The following is a 20,281-nucleotide window of genomic DNA, read 5'->3' on the forward strand; positions in this document are numbered from 1 at the left end:
ATCTGCCACTCTCTCCAGCTGACATCGAGATGAGTTGTTAAAAAAAATTACGCATACACTAAAAGGACCATCTGATGCTACGTGAGACTGTTTGCTTGCAAGCGTTCACGCAGTGCAGTGCAGGCTCATCAAAATGGGGCACCCAGAATACACTCACCTGATTCATTCAGGGTGCCATGCTCCAGGTCAGAGTGTTCAGAGGCGCTCTCACCTTCGAGCTGGGAGTGCGACCGAGGTGCAACAAAAAGTGGATCACGAGGCTACTTCGGCTGCTCTGGGAGCACAGCACACTCGGCTGGGGTAGGCCCGCCCTGGCTCCAGTCTCGAGAGGGCTGCGCATCGTTGCAAACCAGGTTGGCAATGAATGTGGCAATGAATGAATGAATGAATGAATGAATGAATGAATGAATGAATGAATGAATGAATGAATGAATGAATGAATGAATGAATGAATGAATGAATGAGTGAATGAGTACATTGTAGTCAGTGACCTCAGAATGTACAACTGCGGTACTTAAAAAGAATTTCTGTAGATGCGCCAATCATTTATGTTCGCTCATTTCTATGACGTCACAGCTGGTGGCAAGCTTCTCTCAATACCAACGTATCTTACAAACTGTGTTTGGCAGCGTAAACGCACAGAGCGTGGGTGCAGTGCAGTTTTGTGTGTGTTTTTTCTTATACTGAATTCTTAGGTTGTCACCAATTGTTGTTGACAAAATATGTCTTCCACATTTCTTCATTGTAGGAGAAAGTATGCCATTAGGAGTATTCCGTCACTACAGCTCAAACCTTCATGCCACCACACAAGCAATATGCACTTGGCCACTGTAAGCAGAGTCCTTTACACATTTCCAGGACACAATTTTAGGAAATAGTTCAATATTCGCAATACGTATATCGTCTATCTCTCCGCGTTTCTTTCTTTCTCAGGAAATCAGGGAAAAGTTCAGAAAATCAGGGCAGGGCAGCCGTGTTTTCCGCTGTTGAGTCCGAGGCCCATCTCCTGTTTCCCTGCTTGTAAGGTCAATGCACACACTAAATGCATACCTTGTGAATCTCTTCGGTATGTATGTTGGCTTTCGTGACACCCACAAGCCATCATCACAATAACTAGTCACAACGCTGACAGCTGTCTTGGTACTTTTGTGTACGCTTTTACATTACTTTGAGTCATAACAGTTGGGGCGGATGGCGGTCGTCGAGTTCAAGTTTTACCTCATGGGTTCTTGTCAAATAGGATTGCGATTGGTATCCTAGGTTTCATGCTCTGGTGGGGTGCAAGTACACTTCCCGAGGGCTAATCCAGAGATTTTGCGTCAGAGGCACCAGGAGACCATGTTGCAGCCAGTGCTACTCTTTAAGAAGTAATGTGCAAGTAATTATTTATCTAAACGAATGCTAAATAAACAAAATCAGGAAAATGTTTACGTATATTCTGTGTACTCGCATCATCTCTCCGGCTCAAAAGAAGTACCAGCTACATCTACTCTACAACACATCAGTGTAGATATTTGGGCTTGTTGGTGTGACATTCCGCAGTTTTTTCTTTCTTTTTTCCTGTAGCGCAAATAGCAGAAGGATGTAGCAGAAGCTAACACACACAAGCTTCACTACACAGTGAGCTACCTCGCTATATTTTGCCAACTTGAACCGAACGCGTGTACCTCAGGGAAATGTTCACTTCTAATACAAAAACAACCGCAGAACCTGGGAAAATTTAGAATATGCGAACGATGTATCAATTAAATTGTTAATATATCATATAATATTTACGTGACCCATATAGGAGTAACTGTGTGCCGGGATTGACTTTGAGCGAAGCACCTTTCTAACTTGAGATACAGAATATCTCCTGCCAAGTGCCCGAACCATGGCCTTCCAACATCTAGCCTGCTTTTGAGAACTTCCATGCAGGGTAAATTATGCCACCTGGCACAGTTGGTCTTACACCAGATCATTTTTTCTTCCTTGACATTTGCAGTTTCTTCGTGTTCTATGAAGATAGAGAAGCCACTAATTTCGCCAAAATATTCTTTTACAAAAACTAATTTTGACGGAAGGTAAAAATCAAAGGGCGATAGTAATGGCAGCAGTACAATCTGAAATGATGTGGTTTAATTGTTGACCAAATTCAACACAGGCACCGCGAGAGACGCCATGGTGGAGGACTCCCAATTAATTGGAACTACCTGGAGTTCTTTAACGTGCATCCAATGTGCAGTACTCTAACGTTTTTGCAGTCTTTGCCCACAAGGGTGTGGTCGGCGCGAATGAAAGTCAAGCACCATGCGACCTCGTAAACAGCAGCAGAATGTCATGTACCTGCTCGAAGACTGCTGAGTATGACTTTGGGAAGTTGCGAGTGGGCGACACTGCGTATTTCACGACATCTACTGCGACCTAGCCAATAAAGCAGATAGTAAAGGAAACTTCAAATTTCCCTCCTACTGTTATAGTAAACTAAAGTGAAATTGCGCTGCGTCTTTTCTTTACGTTTTGCGCTAATTACGGATCTTTCATTTCATATTAACACCGCCTCGTTGGTGTAACCCAATATTACACTAGAATAGTATATTCTAGTACACTGTAACTTGGCCGGTAGCCGGTGGTTGGTAACAAGTCAGGAAGAAGTCGGTGGGCGACTTAGTTGGCCAGACAAACGAAGGCCATGGTCCGCTCATGCCTAGCCACTGGTACAGGCGCCCAAATCTTTAAGTGGCGTGCGCGAGCGGCGACTTTTCGGTGTGTCAGCGCCGTATGACGGGGCGAGGCTGGAAACAGCCTAGCAGACGATTGGCCCAGCTGAGCGGGCTTTGTCCGCATGCGCTTAGCTTCAGACTGTTTCCAGCCTCGCCCCGTCACACGGCGCTGACACACCGAAAAGTCGCCGCTCGCGCACGCCAGTTAAAGATTTGGGCGCCTGTACGTAGGCAGGTCAGGCCTCTTGACCGAACGTCCTAGGGTGACGTAGTGCCATGGGCTGCTCCCGCAGGTCGGTAAGCGAGCGTGGGCCGACCTCATTATGAGGTCGGGGGCCGACCTCTACGGACCTTAGGGCTAGGAAGGCCGACCGATACGCTTGTAAATATAAAAGATTGTATAAGTTCGCAAATAAATGTGCTCGCTGACCGAATTCTAACATACCGCCAATCTGAAGCCCGATACTCTATAACCATTAGGCCACGGATGCATACCAAGCGCATACCTTGTGGGGTTCTCACCCGCGCTCTTGGGACAAAGGAACGACAACACATTAGCGCAATCACAAGGGCATTTATTGCACCTTTGATAGACTAATGCCTGCTAGCCGAGTTTCTATCCACAAAACATGCCGATGGGCGCGCGACAAATCGCGGAAGTCCGACTCACCGCGACCGGAAAACGAGCGAACATGTTCGCCCCATGCTGGACACTATTGCCTGGTCGTTTGCGCGTACGGTCACGCGAACGGTGACGCGTTTGAACGATCGTGTTCGTCCATTCCGGGATAGGCCTCGCGAGGCGGTCCCGCAGAAGCATGGATCGGCGCACACGCAGAACGTTCGCGCCGCTTGCCGATCCCGAGCCAAAGAGGAAGAGCCATCTACTTTTTGCGCCCAAGTAAACCCGGCCGTTAGGTGGCGTTAGCAGAGCAACACTCGCGCCATGTCTCGTACTACCCTGCAAGCATACCGACCGCCGCAGTAAAGCCACGCGATGAAGCCCGATTACAGGAGACGGGAGCTATGCGAGAAAACAACATATCAGGGGACGCGCGAGAGTCGATCGCGCATCCCCACAACCTCAACAGGTCGCATGCAAGCCAGCACATTGAAATGCTGGTACATGATTTAAAATAGGCCCGCAAAACGTCATCTGAGACTTTTTAGAGAGCCCGGAGGTCGTAACGCGAGGTAGGAAAAACCTTTTTTTTTTATTAAAGTGCGAGGCCAACATTTTTTTTTTTTTTTGGTTCCTGGGGAAAAAAATAGATCAATGTATAAACTGGCGGTGTATTGAATAAATTCTCCTTAGGATAGGTCTCGGGTGGTTTTTAAGCTTTGTTTCTTTTATGCTTAATGCCGAACCTTATTTTTGCACTTGGTTGCTGCTGCTGCGGAAGTGCAAAACCACTTGGCAGTCCCAGCGGCTAGATCAGTTAGCCAGCATCACATACACTTCTGTAACCCCATGCCGCGAACACTGTAGCGCTCTGGTAGCGCTGTTCTCCCTTTCTACAAAGGCAAGTACTCTTGAATTAAAAATATCTGTTCAAGTGCTAACAGAATAATATTCTGATCTGTCCGAGGGGCAAATGCACGTGTCTACTGTTTCAGCTAAGCTTCGGACGCAAGTGCTTTCAGTAAAGGCTGCTTTCAATGTTATTACAAGTCGTGAAACGTAGCATTTTCTCGCTGAAACTCGGCATATATTTCAGCTCCTCAGCGTCTGAGACATGGGATAATGACGCGAGACAGTTTGAAATAAACAATTCTAATGCTTTTTTTTTACTTTTTGATTTGCAATCTGCCTTGATGGCGAGCCACTCCAAAATGTAAATGCAAGCTGCGAGCTCCGTTGTGAAGCCCTGGATCTTCAGTACCCAAGACAAAGAGGGCGCACTGAAAGGCTGCAGGCAGGTTAGGCAGGGTGCAACTAATGGACTTGACTGAAGTTAACTGAACTGATTTTTTTATATTATCAGTGCGTACACTTTATATGGTAAATATATGGAACAACATTTATGTTTAAACGATATTTACAAAACGTCACTACCAAATAAGGTATGCTTCCTTATTTCTGCAGTACAATTTTAGTCTAGTCTCGTGCAATTAAACATGTCAACCACTTTGAGTGCTTCTGCCACGTACAGTTTACAGATCTTTGCTCAGTAAATTGATCAAAAGCATTCGCTGTATCCTGTACTTGTGTGCGCTGACCTTACACTACTCTGCAAGTGTGATTGCATTACAAATACATGCAGGTGCTTTTTTTTTAGCTGCACCAAATTGTTTTTATGCGAAGCATATTACGAGGGCTCAACCCAGCTCCTCAGGCGCGGCGGTGACCATGAAATCACGTGACACCGTGACGTCACGACAGAGGAGAAGTGGCTTTGGCTCAACTCTTGCAAGACGGGCTGGGTGGGAATCGAACCAGGGTCTCCGGAGTGTGGGACGGAGACGCTACCACTGAGCCACGAGTACAACGCTTCAAAGCGGTACAAAAGCGCCTCTAGTGAATGCGGTGTTGCCTTAGAAACGCGCTGTTTCTAAGGCGTGCGTCTCTTGCTCAGGCGCACATTTCGTTGCCGCGCCGAACGCTGCTTTGCTCGACGCTCACCGCGTCCAATGCGGGGCGCGTAGTCGCTGCCCTGTAGCCCATTGTCTTACACCCCTTGGCGGGTCGACGGGAACGCTGTCGCGTTCCACTCTTGAAGGCGAAGAAGTAATGCATGAGTTGTTTCTTCGTCTAGCCGAACCAAATATAGCCAAGCAACAGCAGTTCACCAGGCTAAACAGTGGTTCAACAACTAAAATAAAGGCTAGTATGCTTCGCATCCTGGGCTTAACCTTACCTAAGCCACAGCCATTTTTTTAAATGCCTGTGGCAGATAGTACAATATTAACCCTCGAGATAAATTACTCAATGAGCAAGGCCATTACTTCTTCGAAAAATCGGCATTCTTAATGGAATAACGTAATTGCACTAATCAACTATGTCATTAATTACTTTGCAGCACATATTTCACTTCTCAAATAGTAGCTAGTCTATACATAGTATGCACGTGACGTCACATCCGCTGCTGTCGTCTGCTTCCGCCATATTGGGGTACCTTATCAACAGGCGCGCGCATAGGCCTATAGGTTCCCCAAGATGGCGCTGCCGTAAACCGGAAGTCGCGGAGTATCACTGAATGACGTACGTGCATACTATGTATAGTAGCTAGCTAGCTAGAATAGCAGCATATCCACTTGGAACGAATCCTGACAATGGCGCCTGTTTCAAGGTATGCGCCGTCAAACTTACGATAAAAATGCGCTATTATTCCACTTACATTTTCATGAAAGCACTTTTTTCTGCATTAAACACAAAAGTAACTGCAACGCCAATTCATTTAGTCGGACACTTCAAAAATTAGTATATCGAAACTGGTGTAGTCCTGAGAATTCGTTCCAAGTGTATGCGCCTTGCAAACTCGCCTGCTATAATTCGTAGACAGAAATATGTGCCATAAAGTGAATAATTAAAAAGTAAATTAGTGCAATTATGTTAAGTATACAATTATGCATTTTGATTTCTCGCAGACGTAACGGCCGCCTCATCGTGTAATTTAGCTCAAGAGTTAGAATTGTGCTCAATGCCATGGGCTATTTCTAAAATTTTGGTGCAGCTAAAAAACACCTGGTATAAGAACAAATGCACATACCAACGAACGGCCTACCAAATTTTGCTAATTACCACCGGGCCAAGCGGGGCACTACTGTGGCTACCAGTTGGCCAGGTTGGCCATTCAGGTCGGCCCAATGTCGCTGGTCATATAACGTATGCCAGCGTGAGGCCAGTGTCAATCTCCAAATGTGGGCCACGTTCGGCAGCTAACCATGGGCCTAGTTCGGCCAGGGACATGGGGCCAACCGTAGAGTTGCTCACTGTAACACCTAGAGGGAAATATGGCACCATAGTCTATGAGAGTTTCCTAAGGGGCGCCGTGCCGTCATGGGAATGACGGTATATGAGTCTGAGAGGCTTGTGTTGGCTGGTGTTGTAAGAGGCTTCGTCTAAAACGTGGATACGGCTACACAAATAACGCGTTCTTAAAGTAAAACCTTCATAAAATGTTTCCATTCACGCATATTACATCTTTATTCACCTACTATGCATGACCAAGCGAAGAAAAGCAAGAACAGACGACAAACTATTTCAAAGCGAGCGCGAATCTTGTCGTCTGTCCTCCAACTTTAGCGGCCTGCCGATACTTTTTTACGTATCATATAATTGTACATGCAATAACAAGTTCTCATAGTTAAACAAAACATGTATTTGCGAAATAATAAAGCTAAAACAGCTTTTTATGTGCTGTTTTAGTAGAAAATGAATCATTGTGACAGACGGAACAGTGCTTGCCTGGCTCTCCGAGAACGATGCCAATCCGAAGCCACAATATACCGGCATTCCCATGCATACTAGCGTTCCATTATATCATAGAGTTTCTCACTATATTACCTAGAGGGAAATCTGGCGCTGCTGCGCTTCGAGCGTAGCCTGTATTAAAAAGTGTCATCTTGGTCAGCGTTTGCGAACAATTGCCGCATGTAGCTCGCGACCAGCAGATAAAAATGCAAATGGAACACCACGCGGCATTTGCTTCCTGCGCGCGTGAGGAGTGGCTTCACTGCAGAGCTGGTACATAAAGCAGACCTATGCGCAACTCTGCCCCGTGCAGGGGCATATACAGGGACACTAATGCATACCGCAGCGCAGCAGCGCCAGATTTCCCTCAGGTAATATAATGAGAAACTCTATGGGGCCAACGTTGTGCCTAGCACTTTGTGCCATTGGGAAGCTTGCTCAGCATGTTATTTATTTATTTATTTATTTATTTATTTATTTACTTACTTACTTACTTACTTACTTACTTACTTACTTACTTACTTACTTACTTACTTACTTACTTACTTACTTACTTACTTACTTACTTCGAAACCGATATATGCTACTTTGCCGCACTTGTTGCAGTGACGTGGTATGCGCTTGTCAAAAGTAGTAGAGTCAGTCCCCCCCCCCTCCCCCGGCACAAGGGATAACACAGAATTCCGATATTTGCCACAGTCTGAAACCACGAAAGGCCAGCAACTTGCTCGTAAAATGCACGCGCTCCAAGAAGAGTAACTTCAGCGCAACAACATTAAACTCAATTCTAGAGCAGAAAATTGACTCAGACATACCGTTTTCGAAGGAAATGAGGAAGTTGCACAGAAATAGCTTCACCTAGCAATGCAGTCATCCTCGCAGAAAATCCGCGAGTACCAATGGCCACTGACGCCAATTTCCGAATGCACAGACCAGGCGCTGGTTTCGAGGCGCCGCACAGGCGCAATGGTGGTATAGGGTGGTGGTAGGATAGAGTGGTATAGAATGATGGTAGTAGAGCCAAACAACTCTGACGATCTGTTTTTGCCGCGACACAGATAAGAAAAATGCAGTAAGCAGACGTCGTATAGAGGGAATGGCCCAGACGGGAGATGGGCAGAAATTTCGGAATTAGTTTTAGCAGTGCCAAGTTACCGTACGATGAGTGCGGTGATAACGAACCGGCCGAGGACTGTGCAGGTGCGCACATTACCGTACGTAATTACCTCCCGTATGACATACGATAGAGTTTCATACAATAATACAAAACTCTATGTGACATACTAGACGGTAAACAGTCGGCAAAGCTCGGCTCGCATTGTGTTTCAAGAGCCCAGCCGCACCAAGCCATAGCAAGAAACTGGTGTCGGCCACAGAGTCCACGTCCTGCATGTCTGTCACGCGCGCGTTTTTCACCATGGTAGGACCAAAGCACGAGCTAGCTTTAATTCACCGTCTGCGACGCGACGAAGTGGCAGCAGGTATGACAGCCTTTCTAACCGGCAGCATAAACTTGAGCTGAACTGAACTTGTCGCGATACCCTTCGTAACAGCCGAGTTATATATACTCAGGTCGATGAGGAAAAAAAAAACGAAGAAAGAAACGATATTCAACCAATAGAAAAACAAAAAAAATGGCTGTGGCTTAGGTAAGGTTAAGCCCAGGATGCGAAGCATACTAGCCTTTATTTTAGTTGTTGAACCACTGTTTAGCCTGGTGAACTGCTGTTGCTTGGCTATATTTGGTTCGGCTAGACGAAGAAACAACTCATGCATTACTTCTTCGCCTTCAAGAGTGGAACGCGACAGCGTTCCCGTCGACCCGCCAAGGGGTGTAAGACAATGGGCTACAGGGCAGCGACTACGCGCCCCGCATTGGACGCGGTGAGCGTCGAGCAAAGCAGCGTTCGGCGCGGCAACGAAATGTGCGCCTGAGCAAGAGACGCACGCCTTAGAAACAGCGCGTTTCTAAGGCAACACCGCATTCACTAGAGGCGCTTTTGTACCGCTTTGAAGCGTTGTACTCGTGGCTCAGTGGTAGCGTCTCCGTCCCACACTCCGGAGACCCTGGTTCGATTCCCACCCAGCCCGTCTTGCAAGAGTTGAGCCAAAGCCACTTCTCCTCTGTCGTGACGTCACGGTGTCACGTGATTTCATGGTCACCGCCGCGCCTGAGGAGCTGGGTTGAGCCAACACCACCTAGATAGCACAAGGCCTGTTTACTCCGATCCATGACGACACGCTACCTGGCCCGAAATTTCTATTGACAAGGCTGGCGTGATGAAAGCGGTGACGTCAAAATCACTGTTGCCTATTCGAGAGCATCCCCATTAGATTCTATGGCAGTCGGGCCAGGTAGCATGACGTCATGGATCGGAGTGAAAAGGCCTTGTGCTATCTAGGTGGTGTTGGTTGAGCCCTCGTAATATGCTTCGCATAAAAATAAAACGTGGCCAAAAAGAAACCTTCGGGTTGGTGGCGTCATCTAGTGAGGGAGAGTTCACTTAGAGGGGACGCAGAAATTTTATTGCAGTAAAAATTCCCCCGAATTTGTTGACGTTTACATAGGTGAATCCTGATTTTATGCAGCGAATCCGTGCTGCCGTGTTTTTTTTTTCTATTATACAAAATTGCAAAAATAACAAGCGCGTTTAGCAATTAAGCGAGAGTTCTGATGTCATGCGGTAGGAAAACGTCTTCACCACACAACCCTATTTCGAACGACGTGACTTTAGCGCTAGCTTTGCCGCATTTAAATGCAGTGAGCAAAAGGTCTATCTTTATTATACCCTACCTCGCTAGAGTAGCAGCACCTTTGCACACGTGTCCGCTGAACACGCAATATGCGAAATATGCGAAAATGCGCAATATGCGAAAAGAGTCACCTTTGTCTACCACCGCGGAACTCCAAAGGTCATGCCCTTGAGATATGCGATGCTCATGCCGGCGAGAAGTACACAGTTGTTGCACCGAACACGTTCGATCGCGATCGAGCCTGATCAGGACCGAATTGCTCTATCAGCGTTGACTTCCTTGAGCACATAAGCCGACCGTGATCGATAAATTCGATCCCGATCGCACTTGATCATGATCTAAAGTTTGGCACGTGGTTCAATATATGATACAGCTAAACAAATAAAATAAATAATAAACAAATAAATAAAACGGCGGGGGGGGGGGGGCGTGCTCGTAGCCGGTCGTACCAGTTTTCATAAGACGCACACAAATACAGAATACCGCCGAGGAACACACAATGTTCACTACTGCAGCTGAAACATGCGCCGATCCGCCAACACCAAATGCCATCGCCCGCGCCAAAGGGGCCCACGTTTTCCCGCCAAGAACAAAGACGGGGGGGGGGGGGGAGCGCAAGAACAGAAGCAGCTTCTCGAAGAGACAAACTTCAAAACTCTAACTCAGCGACTGTAATCCGACATACGGCGACTGCTGAGCAGCCTAATTTCCTAATACAGGGCAAAATAAATAAACACAACTAAATTAGCGAGCTCCCGTAAGACAATTCTCGAAACAAATCCCGTCGCATTTCTCGCTTCACCTGTCTACCCGCCGAAACTACGCAGTTATACGAGCAATGCTGTTTAAACTAAACAAGACCGCTTTTTATTTATGACAACCGCGCTTCAGTGGCGTTTTCTCGGAGACACAAAGGCGCACGTATCTACAGATCCGTTAGCGGAGCACAGACGACAACTAGAGCAAAGGATAAATGTTTTGCTCGTCAACACTCAGATTTGGCGGGCCGCCCTCCAGTAGAGCAGCAATGTTGAGCTGGTCGTACCAGCTTTTCGTAAGACGCGCACAAATACAGAATACCGCCGAGGAACACTCAAAGTTCACTACTGCAGTTGAAACATTCGCCGATCCGCCAGCACCAAATGCCATCGCCCGCGCCGAAGGGGCCCATGTTTTCCCGCCAAAATCAGGGACGGGGGGGGGGGGAGAGGAGGGGAGTAGCGCAAGAACAGCAGCAGCTTCTCGAAGAGACAAACTTCAGAATTCTAACTGAGCGACTGTAACCCGACATACGGCGACTGCTGAGCAGGCTTATTTCCTAATACAGGGCAAAAGAAATAAACACAACTAAATTAGCGAGCTCCCGTAAGACTACTTCTCGAAACAAATCCCGTAGCGCTTCTCGCTTCACCTGTCTACCCGCCGAAACTGCGCAGTTATACGAGCAATGCTGTTTAAACTAAACAAGACCGCCTTCTATTTATGACAACCGCGCTTCAGTGGCGTTTTCTCAGAGACACGAAGGCGCACATATCTACAGATCCGTTAGCGGAGCACAGACGACAACTAGAGCAAAGGAGAAATGTTTTGCTCGCCAACACTCAGATTTGGCGAGTCGCCCTACAGTAGTAGTGCAGCGAGCAGCGATGTTGAGCCGGTCGTAACAGTTATTCATACGACGTACACGAACACAGAATACCACCGAGGAGCACATTATGTTCACCACTGCAGTTGTAACATTCGCCGATCCGCCAGCACCAACTGCCATCGCCCGCGCAATAGGGGCCCCCAATGTATTCCCTCCAAAATCAAGGAAATTCTGCCCAGCAGAAGCACACAAATATGCAAACCCGCAGATTAACGTACGTCCAACCTCCCAGATGCCCATCGATACAGTCAAAACACTCACAGTTAATCCACCAGCAACGATCGTCAGCCAGCGAGCCCACACAGAAGTTCATCGCTTCCCGCCAATATCAACGCCGAGGTCAACAGCCAGCTGCAGCCAAATGAACCCACCGCGCTAATGACTTGTTTACCACTTTCGACTGTTTCAGTTGCAGCTTTCCCGCGCGCCAGCATACCACGTGGTATGATTTAACCAATTGGACAACCCTTGCGCACGGCACCCAGGAGCAGAGCGGCCACTGGGGCCAACGACCCTGAGACCTTGAGCACGACCTCCTGCATTGTCTTCGGCCTTCCCGGCGGCGACAAATCTGGAGTAACGTGGAGGGCGCCACATTCCCGGCAAAACAAAGACGTTTTAAGAAGTACGCTTAGGGTCACATCAACCTGAGTAACGTTCACTGCCGTGTTGTCGTCGCGCTAGACCACTGGTTCTCAAGCATTGCACGGCGACTATGCAGCAATTGAAGAAGGAAGATTTAGATTTGTCTTGGGGAAGTACCGGTGATTTTTTTTAGGCGCGGCCGCTTACCGTGACGTGATGCCAAGCGCGACTGAAATGCAAACGTTTCAGACGATGGGGTTGTTTTTTTACGTTGTAATATTCAATACGTTGTTTGTTTGATGTCGAAGCGGTGTCCCTTCACCGTGTACTCCTGCTTGTGTGAAAGAAGATGACGACGACTGCGCGTGATATACATAAAGAATGCTGCTTTCAGTAATGGAAAGAATGCGGTCTACCATTATATTACATTATCAATGTGGGATTGTGCACGTAGTGTGGAGACTGCGTAAGATGTAAATGCTTTGGAAAAACGCTGCGGTATCCGTCGGTAATCTTGATCCGTTGTGTTCGTGCGATTTATCCGGAAAAAAAGTAGGAAAATTCTGAGAGAGAAAGAGAGTGAACTTTAATGAGAACCAGCCGTTTAGGCGGCTGTGCCTAGGCCTCCCACGATGGGACATCGAGGTCTTGCCTCTTCGCCGCTTCGTAGGCCTGCTGGGTCGCCCAGAGTTAGTCGTCGAGATGGGAGCTGCGCAGGGCAGCGTGCTATCTCGACGAGAGGGTCACGGGATTAAGGTCGGGGTATTCCCATGCACCCACAGCACTCCCATAGCATGTGGGGGAGTGTTACTGATTGAGTTTTACAGATCTTGCACGTCTGGCCGGGGTAGATGTCGGGTATATGATGCGATAGCGTGCGAGAGAGGGGTATGTATTGGTCTGTAACAGGCGAAGGGTGGTTGCCTGTGCTCTGTTTAACTTGCGGTGAGAGGTGGGGAATGTTCTTCTTGCGAGGTAAAATGATTTCACAAGGACGCTGTATCTTGTAAGGCGGTCGCGTCCTGCGGGTGCACCTGCACCGTCTTCGGCACGGTTGACTAGTCCTCTGGCTACCAGGGGCGTAGCCAGGGGGGGGGGGGGGGGGGCTTATGGGGCTTCAGCCCCCCCCGAAATTTTTTCGTGCTGTCCATGCACCGCCGACCAAAGCGACCCCCGGCGCCGGAAATGACTCTGGATTTTGTCTAGAATGTCTTTTTGACACTCGAAAAGACATTTAACCGCGAAGATTGCGAACTCGGGCTGGATTTCGTGGCAACGCCCGTACACCGGCAGTCACATAATGCCAAGCAGTGCCATCCGAGCACAAAGTTTCAAGGGCGCTTTGATGGTGAGCAGGCTCGCCGCGGCATCTCACTTAGGCCACGGAATCTATGGAGCGCATGGATATCAATTGCGAAACTTTATGGGTATAAATCTCATAAGTTCTTGATGCGAAACATGCATTGACATTTCCAAAGTTGTGCTTTAAATTTTGAATTGGGGAACTTTGTGGGTTTAATGTTGTTATAAACATTTTACGCCAAAGGTCCATTGACTTTTCTAAAGTCTTACATCGGAACATACAACGAGACAAGCCAAATCAACACACTAGCAGACGAGTTGACAAAGCACGCAGCGAGGTCCAATGAGACGATGCGTTGGGGTGGTTCATTTGCGCCGTCATGTCACATAAAAAAATATCAACATTGTTTTCAACCTACGCCAGAACATCTATGTCAAGACACTAAAGCCAGCCAAAGTAACTACGTTCTTATTTATTTTTTCTACTTTGACTTTTATTCGCCGAGGACACATTAAGCCTCTTCAATTTTTTGTTGTTCTCGCTACCCTACCCGCGGGCTGCCAGAGCGAGCCAAAGCGCATATGTTTTTCTAGTATGGCCCCGACCACCGCGCGGTGCACTTCGGTGGGCGTTCGGTTTGCTCTGGCCGAGTGGATTTTCACCTGACAGAGTTTTGGAAGCTTTCTGGCTAGCAGACGAGAAAAAAGAAAGAATGGTCGCTCGCCGCCATCACTGTGGGGACTCGAAGGATTGCACCGCGTTCCTTGAGCGGAACCTTTCCGCAAAGTCTCGTTTCGCCGGTGTAGGATACTGAGCAGTATGCGTATGGTTCTCAGTGGGCCAAGCGTCTCATGTTTTCTTCGGTATTAATTCCGTAGCCCCATTAGGTGCCCAATGTAGGCATTCGATTCTGGCCAACATACTTTCCTATGCGTTTTTTTTTCATTTCGGTGCCTCTGCTCCACAGAAAAAAAAATACAATGTTGCGGCGCAGCGAATTGTCGCATGGTGAAAGTTCGATTTTGATACTTCTTTTGCGGAAAGTAATGGGCGACAGGACGCTTCAGTTGCCGGATACCTTTATTATATTATTGCGAAAGCAATTATATGGACACTCCAGGCGCATTCTTGCCGTCGCCGTCACCCTCATGTTTCGTATAAAGTCCAAGGGTGATAACATCGTGACCACGCGCTGCATGCTGTATGTGCGAGTGAAAGCGTAGGCGTGGAGGTGGAATGGGTGAGCCTACGATGGTGGCTCAGTCTTGTGTGCGCAAAGGAGAAAAGCGAGGAGCAAGCGCGCCGTCTTCCGTCGCGCGCAATACACCGGGGGGAGTGGATGGAATGGGGGCGGAATCTAGGATTCTGTGAATGTATGATTGTGCAACATGTTTATTTGCCTTGTTTGACGCATTATATACAGTTACTTCTTCTTACATACATAGACTCATTGGAGACTTATACGTATACTTAAATATCTTGTTGCGAGGTTTTGTGTATACATGCAGTGAACTTTGTTTCCAGTGACACTTTTTTGTCCTTTATCAAGCCGTATTTTCGCATTTGCATATCCCATTGTATCTTTGCATTTCTAATGTACGAGGGCGAGTCAAATGAAAGTGAGCCCACCCTAACCGTGCAATAATGGTTCGGTTCATTATCTGCGAGGCATGCGCGTAGGAGAACGGCATGTCTCATTTACAAAAGTGACACGCAGGTGTGAAGATAAATGTTCTTTAATGCTCTCATACACTGGGTTGAATATGGTTGCGTCACATAATGGACATTTCAAATGTTGAACAGCTCGGATTCACGAAGTTTTTGACAGCTAAAGGTGTTTCCAAAACAGAAATTAATCGCCGTATGGCTGCCGTTTACGTTGAACACGGCATTTCATTCACCAATGTGAAGCGTTGGAGCAAACGGTTTAAAGGACGTTGTAAAGACATTCCAAGACCGGGCCAAAACCATCGTGCAATCACCCCCCCACACAATTTCAAAGGTTGATGAGTTGATAAAACAAGAACGGAGGATAAGCATCGATGAACTGGCAGATGGTCTGAACATCAGTCACGGTTCGGTTCACGCCATAATTCATGAGCTTCTCGGTTATCGGCTCTTTGGTGCGCAATGGATCCCCATGATTTTGATCCATCGCGAGAAGACGGAGAAGTTTCGCGCTGCCTTGACTCATCTGATCGGGTATCACAATGAGCATGGCGACTTCTTGTTTGCAACTGTGATCGGGGACGAACCTTGGTGCCACTACTACGAGCCTGAAACACGACGGCAAAGCTTACAGCGGAAACATTCGAATTTACCACGCCCAAAGAACGCAAAGGCCATCATTTCCTCTGGAAAGGTGTTGTTGACTGTTTTTCGGTCGTCAGGGTCCATTACTGATAAAATTTGCTAAATCTTGAGATGCTATCAATTGTTTCCGATATTGTGAAACGCCAGAACGGCAGCGTGTCGCAATCAAGAACGAACAACGTGGAAAATTGACAAATGGGGTCATCTTGTTCCACGACAATGCCTGTCCCCACGTCGCTTATGTGGTTAATACAAAACTGGCAAAGTTCAAGTGGGAAACGCTGCAGCATCCGCCATACAGCTGAGACCTGTCACCTTGCGACTTCTACATTTTGGGGCAACCGAAAAAACAGCTCAAGGGAACCAGATACAGACTCTTTGAAGCAGCAACCCAAGGAGTTTTATAAGACGGAAATCACGCGACTCGTTAGTCAATGGGACAAATGTCTAAATTCTCATGAAGACTACTTTTAAATAATGTACCCCGTTGTTGGCTCACATTCATTTGACTTGCCCTCGTATATCTTGCAGAATTCCTGCTTTTTATACGTGCCCTCTGTTGCGACTATAATTTCGGTGCAATTACTCAGGATACACGACCGGTGACAGCTGCTCCTGCGTAATACATTAAAACAAATTACAGCGTCATTGAGATTTTTCACTGGCCATTGCATATATACAAGAATGTAAGCACGGTTGTTGAATGACCAAGTTTCATTAACATATTTGTCCTCAACTTGTTCAGTTCATTGCCTTTTAATTTTTCATGTCAGCGGCATGCACTGCATTCCTGGTTTCGAACTGATATAGTTCTAAAGTTCGTGTGATATTTTCTTTACTTAATAAATAGACAAAAATATGGAAGCATTGATATCAGTTATTTTGGGCAAAATTTTTGGCACATACGAGTATATTCTTTTATGAAAAAATACATATTTTATTGTTTTGACTGTGCGTAGGGTTCAAGAATTCGTTTGCAGCATCTTTGGCAATGACAATGCAGTTATTATTCGTGGATTTGATCCCTTGACAAATTGTTTAAGAAGAAGCTTTAGCTCGTGCCCAATCCGATGCGGCCTATTCAAATACTTGTAAAACGCAGAAACGCTTTTCTTAGATAATCCTGCTAATCGCTTTTATTGAAATTGGTTGCATTCAAGAGAGAAAGTTAAATCCTAGTTCTGTTGGAAGCACAAGTTCGATTTAGGGCCTGAATTTTGTTTAAAATATTTTGAAAAATTCGAAAGTTTGAAAAAATAGAAGCACGACGTTTACAAACTCATAGCTATGCATGAAGAACAGACATTGTGGTTCTGTAAACGGCATCTACTATAACAGTCAAAGCGGACAAGTTTGCTATGTCAATTTGTATCTTACGTGAATTGGTTACGTTGTGTACAAGGGTTCTGCACAAGCCGTATTTCTACAATACTAATTTTTTTTAGATTGATGTGTAACATATCTATTTTGTCCGCTGTAGATGTACTATTAGGTGCAATTCACAGAATTGTGATATCATGTTTCATTGTTGAGTCACGGAGTATATGTTTATATTTCGTTTATATTTAGTTGCGTTTTCTGAAAATTTTTGATTTGGCCAATTTTTTATAAATAATTGACCACCTAAATGAAAAATTCAATACCAGTAGTCACTAGAATTAAACTTTTTCTTTTACATGCAACAAACCTCCTCAAATTTGGTGAAGTGGTTGCAGGGAAAAACGAATTCCCCTTCTACATGTATTTAAATAGGAGCACCTGACCTAAAGCTTCCTCGAACAAAATTTCTGGCTACGCCACTGGCCCCATTATATATATATATATATATATATATATATCTCTATATCTATATATATATATATATATATATATATATATATATATATATATATATATATATATATATATATATATATATATATATAATGGGGCCAGTGACGTAGCCCCCCCCGAACAAAATTTCTGGCTACGCCACTGCTGGCTACGGAATGTGCAACCTCGTTGAGGTTGGTGAGGTGCGGGTGGACAACGCCGTCGTGTGCTGGGATCCAGACGAGGGTGATTTAATTTTCAGACGAATGCGGGGCTTGTTGTAAGATACGGAGTGATTGTTGAGAAATACGACGCCCGATTGCTGCGCGAGAATCACTCAGTATTCTGAACAATTTTTTTTTTTATTACAAACAATCTTCGATCAATATAACCGAAGAAAGCTTGTTCGTTTAACGAACTGCAGTCGGACGCTGAGCTAATAACGGCGGTGAATTCAAGCCTGAAGAGGGCGAGGATGCATTGCAGCCTGTCTGGAGATAATTAAGGAATTATTTATAAACGAAGTGGCTGAGAGTCTCGCGAAAGCAGCCCTCAATCGCCATCTATTGTCATTACTTCCTGCATCAGCTTATATAACTACTGTTAGATTCGGGAGATATGCAATTATTGAAGATCTTTAGGCCAGCTATAGCTAATTTTTACGAATATCGGCACCTCCTCTTCTGGTGGCACAAAAGTTTTTTTCACACCAGAAAAAAAAAAAAAAGAAAGTCTGTGCCCTTCCACTTTGTGAAGGAGAATGGCCAGCGAAGATCTGTATGTAGGCCCCTTAATGATGAACTGCACCTCCGCAGCGGGTCGGCCCGGCATTGCACTATCTTCGGGATCGGCCCACGTATGGGGGTGCTTAACGCCTGCTTCATCTCCACCGCGGACCGGACCGGCATTGCACAATCTTTGGGATCGGCCCACGTATGGGGAGCGCTTAACGCCTGCTTCACCTCCGCCGCGGGTCGGCCCGGCATTGCACTATCTCCGGGATCGGCCCACGTATGGGAAGTTTTTGCTTACGACACGAAAATTTCCTTGGATGGTAGAGGCATACAGCTCTGCTATAAAACTCGAGTAACCTTTACCCGATTACGTTGTCTAATGCCAGCATTAAATTTTTATCGTCACAGGGCTGGTCTGGCGCCCTCCCCTCTGTGCCCACTCTTTGGAGAAGATGAGACTATTAACCCTTTTCGCGGCGATCCTGTGGGCGCTACCATGTTTGGTCACGTGGTGAAGCGTCCATTGCTTGTCTCAACTGCCTCCGTTGAACCCGTGTTTACAATGGCAGTGCATGACGCCGTTGCGGCTTCGCAAACCCCTGTTTAGGGAGATATCGTACGGTGACTGAGTGGACGACACAGAGCTTTGGCTATAGCTTGAACGAACATGCAAAAACGCTTTCGGAGCTGGTAAACCCATGTGCAAACGGCGTGAGCAGTGTATATGGTGCTTGTTCTAAAAGCGGGGCTAAATATGTATTCCAGGCTATCCAAATTTTCCGCTCAAGAATTGAATCACGATTACTGTGTTTTGCTCTTCGTTCTAATTATTTTGCAAATACTTTGAAGCAGCGGCCTGTCACGTTTCTTACTCAGTAAAGTTCTTCGATGCGGCCACTGTCTATTTCCTGCCTAACCGCTCGCGGGTGTGCTCAGTTCCGATAGATTTGCTATTGCTGCGCACAAGGCTTGAAACAACTGTTACCCGCCGTGGTTGCTCAGTGGCTATGGTGTTAGGCTGCTGAGCACGAGGTCGCGGGATCGAATCTCGGCCACGGCGGCCGCATTTCGATGGGGGCGAAATGCGAAAACACCCGTGTACTTAGATTTAGGTGGACGTTAAAGAACCCCAGGTGGTCGAAATTTCCGGAGTCCTCCACTACGGCGTGCCTCACAATCAGAAAGTGGTTTTAGCACGTAAAACCCCATAATTTGAAACAACTATTTCGTACAATTTTTAATACCTTGTAGCAAACATCTACGATGACTAGTAGCTCCTTACTCTTGTGAACCGTCATAAAACATTCAGGCTCGACCATTCGTGCGCTATCTGTGTAGTACGTGATTTATTATTGTGCAAGCTTCTGACTGGTGTTGTATAAGTCGCAGGGCGCTTTTCTCGTAGCGACGATAGATTGGATTTTTTACAAACACTGCTCCTGGAGGGCACATGTAACCGGCGAACGGAGGTCTCAGGAGAACTCCTGAGATTATAATAAAGGAGGCGGCACAGGATCTCCAGGGCGCCCAAGGGGTAGCGGGGGGATCAAAGCTGGAAGCAGGACAGCCCGTGGGTTAGGGTCGCGGAGACCGAAGCGTGCCAGGGGGTGTTCGCATAAAAGATTGGCTGTCGCGGACAGTTGATCTTATGCACCCCTGGCATGCGCATTCTTCACACGTTGGCGATAAAGTGGGCGTAAGTTTCCGTGCCAGTTGGGGTAGACGTGTTCAGATACTGTGCGCGAAACTTGCTATGACAGGAAGCGGCGCTACTCGCTTTGTCACTGTTTAACGAGCGGTACTCCCTCTTTCCAGGTCCAGGTCTTTCCTCGTCGAGGTGGGAGGCTGCACTTCGCAGCCCGGACCTGGATGAACAATTCTGGGCTGTCCAGCAGGCTCACGATGTGGCCGTGAGGCTTGGCCTTCCGGTCCCGACGTGGGAGCGGCCCGCTTAGTGATTAATTATCACTACTTGCAGGACCAAATAAAGTTTTCCTTCCTTCCTTCCCTCTTTGC

At 46.7% G+C, this 20,281-nt stretch overlaps 1 long non-coding RNA gene across 1 annotated transcript in view; it reads right to left on the minus strand.

The window, feature by feature from the left end:
- Positions 1-11,896, minus strand: part of LOC135916544 (uncharacterized) — a 73,250-nt gene extending 61,354 nt beyond the window's left edge. The window contains exons 1-2 of the long non-coding RNA XR_010568971.1: positions 11,780-11,896; positions 158-332 (exon numbers count right to left, since the gene is read on the minus strand). This is a non-coding gene — a long non-coding RNA (uncharacterized lncRNA). The remainder of the gene's footprint in view (positions 1-157; positions 333-11,779) is intronic.
- Between the last annotated feature and the right edge of the window lie 8,385 nt (positions 11,897-20,281).

The sequence above is a fragment of the Dermacentor albipictus genome, chromosome 9 (genome assembly GCF_038994185.2).
Source record: "Dermacentor albipictus isolate Rhodes 1998 colony chromosome 9, USDA_Dalb.pri_finalv2, whole genome shotgun sequence".
Taxonomy (NCBI): Eukaryota; Metazoa; Arthropoda; class Arachnida; order Ixodida; family Ixodidae; genus Dermacentor; species Dermacentor albipictus.